The sequence below is a fragment of the Gekko japonicus genome, unplaced genomic scaffold (genome assembly GCF_001447785.1).
Source record: "Gekko japonicus isolate JY-2015 unplaced genomic scaffold, Gekko_japonicus_V1.1 scaffold1144, whole genome shotgun sequence".
Lineage (NCBI taxonomy): Eukaryota > Metazoa > Chordata > Lepidosauria > Squamata > Gekkonidae > Gekko > Gekko japonicus.
The window spans coordinates 571,828-574,463 of record NW_015163635.1 but is presented as its reverse complement, the minus strand read 5'-3'; positions in this window follow the sequence as shown (position 1 = coordinate 574,463).

Sequence of the window (2,636 nt, the reverse complement as noted above, 5' to 3'; positions counted from 1 at the left end):
TTCATTATTTTATTCAGTAAGAGCCTGCTGAGAAGGAAAGCAATCTGCAGAGCCTTAGAGTTTTATACTTTAAAATAAGCAAAGGGAACAACCCTGAAAATTGTCATGAGTGGATACAATATGTGGCAATCAAACAGAAGCTATGTGTAGTGTGTATACCACATGTGACTCATCTAAATGAGAGCACAAGTCAGAGGTAGAAGCAAACATCTTTCTGCTGCAGTTCCAGAGCCTAGCTATTGGGAGCTAGGTTGAAATCCAGACGTCCTCTTTTTGTGGGGTAGCTCTATAGACTTTGGAGAAGCAGGACAGTGCAGCTGATTTGCAGCCTGTAGAATGCTTGTATACTGATCTTCATTATCTTTGACAAGCAGTGTTGTTTCCTTTGAGACAGATATACACTGGGATCCAAAGAACACCACATTTTGCACACTCAAGGTGGGTCATGTTTTTTGAGCAATCACCCTCTCATGCCATATGGCCACCCACTTTTGAAACTAAAAGGACTTCCAGATCTGGGGGAGGGAGCTTCTGTTCAGTTAGATTTCCTTAGAATTCCTCTTAGCCCTCCTTCATAATTTATTGTCATGAGGGCTCAAAGCTTACTTTTTCAGAAATACAGGTTTTTAAATTTATGGCATACATTCTGGTGCCATATATAATATGTGCACTCTGAGATTCAACCCAGAGTTGTACGCAAAGGCTTTGCTTGTCAGAGCATTTCGTACACTGAACCTTTCACATCACAAAAGATTCACATTTATTACACTGTAATTGTCAGCCTGGGTCCCCAGAGAGACTGAGCTAGCATGGAGACTTAATAGCCTATCATTATACACACCACTAACACAAGGATCTTGGCTTCTCCTCTTCAATAAAAAAGCACCATGTGGTTTTTCTATGTGCTTTTCAGGATTCATTAGTTCTTTTTATCCTTTCTCTGCAAATCACCCCCATCTCCGTTTCAGCCTTGCAGGTTATCATTTGAGTAAAGCAAGGCACATATGCATCTCAGATACACAAGCGCTACTTTACCTCCCATCCCACTGAACGACTAGGAAAAAACAACATACCTTACAAAGGAAATAATAAATAAGATGCCTTTAAGAGTGAGGTGCCTATGAGAGAAGAGAGTGGGGGAGAAAGAGTCAGATGAGAGAGAATGAATGCCACATGTGTTGCTGAATGAAATAGTTCAGATTTTTAGTCCTCTTCCACCCCTCCTTTGCAAATGCTTTTTAAAAAAAAAACAAAAACCCAAAACAAGGAATAAGATGCCCCATTGGGAAAGGAAGACAGCTGGGATGTGTGTAATGTGGCAGCCGCCTGCTGAGCTGTCATTCCCAAGCCCAAGAGCAAGTGCAGCCAAAGCCGGCTGACAAAATTCCACTAAGTCAGCTCTCATGATCGCAGACAACATGAAAATGCTAGCAAATGAGGCATTCGACCCCACAACCACTAGCGTTTGTAGGAAGTTTTACTTCGGCCCTTTTTTTTCAGGGAGCAGATCTTGCCACTTCCTCCTCTCCTAGCACAAGGAGCCCTGGGTCAGCAAACCCCTTTGTCTGACTGTGCGGTGTCCGAAGCGTCTTGTCCATGCTCAGGCCATCTCCCAGCAAGGCTGCCGTAGCATCCTCCTTTGGTAGCTTCCTTCCTGCGGCCGTATTTCCCCTCGTCATATTTTCAGAAGGCCTGAGCCCAGTTCATCGACCCCCATGGGCCAGCTGTCCCCTTTTTGTCCAGTGAAGCACAGACCCTCCCCTCTGCCGCACACATGCAAACCTGGCCGCTCTCCTCCTGAGCGAAGGAAGCTGTCAATGGCGCCTGCATCGTTATTCTTTGATAATAATGTTTTGCTTTATGCCTCTCACCTCCACTTGCTCCGCATCACTTTCTCTGAAAGCCAGTCACTCAGCTAGTGGCAGGAACTAATTTCACCCATCCTTAATTATTCATGGCAATCTACAATAAAGACGTTGAGGAGGGCATGAAATGCACCTTCTGCTCACTTCCACCTGGGTGTCCTGCTTTTGCCATAAAACTAAGGTCTGATCATGACCTTCACAGCAAGAGCAAAGTGCTTCAGCTCATAAAACTGAAAGCTCTCCTTGGGTAGCCTGATAAACAAATGAACACGATCAATTAAAAAAACATAGAGGGGCATCTTATTTATTTTGTACTTCCAAAATATTCCCATCACAAGCCTGTGTTGTAGCTAACTCAGACACCACTAAAAAGACAGGTTATTGAATGAAGATGTATTGATATTCACTATTGGTGATGCCCAAATAACTCCATTTAGCTTAAAAGTTTATGAAGAGTTATATGCCCTTTAAAGCTGCAAAGTACAACTTATTCTAGCCACAGTAAACTAGTGGTTAGATTCTAAAGAACACAATACAGACTTGTTTTCTGTATGTGTACAATTCCGTTGCTCAAGGGAATTCCCATCCTTGGGCTTTGTTGCCATGCCCTTTCTCCAGTGAGTAGCAGGGGGAAATGAGGGGCTGGAACCAGGGGTCGTTTCGTAGAAAAAGAGCTAGGGGAACTCATTAGCATAACTCATTAGCATATGCCACACTCCCTGACATCACCGGAAGTGTGTCATAAGGCCACACCCCCTGACATCACCGGAA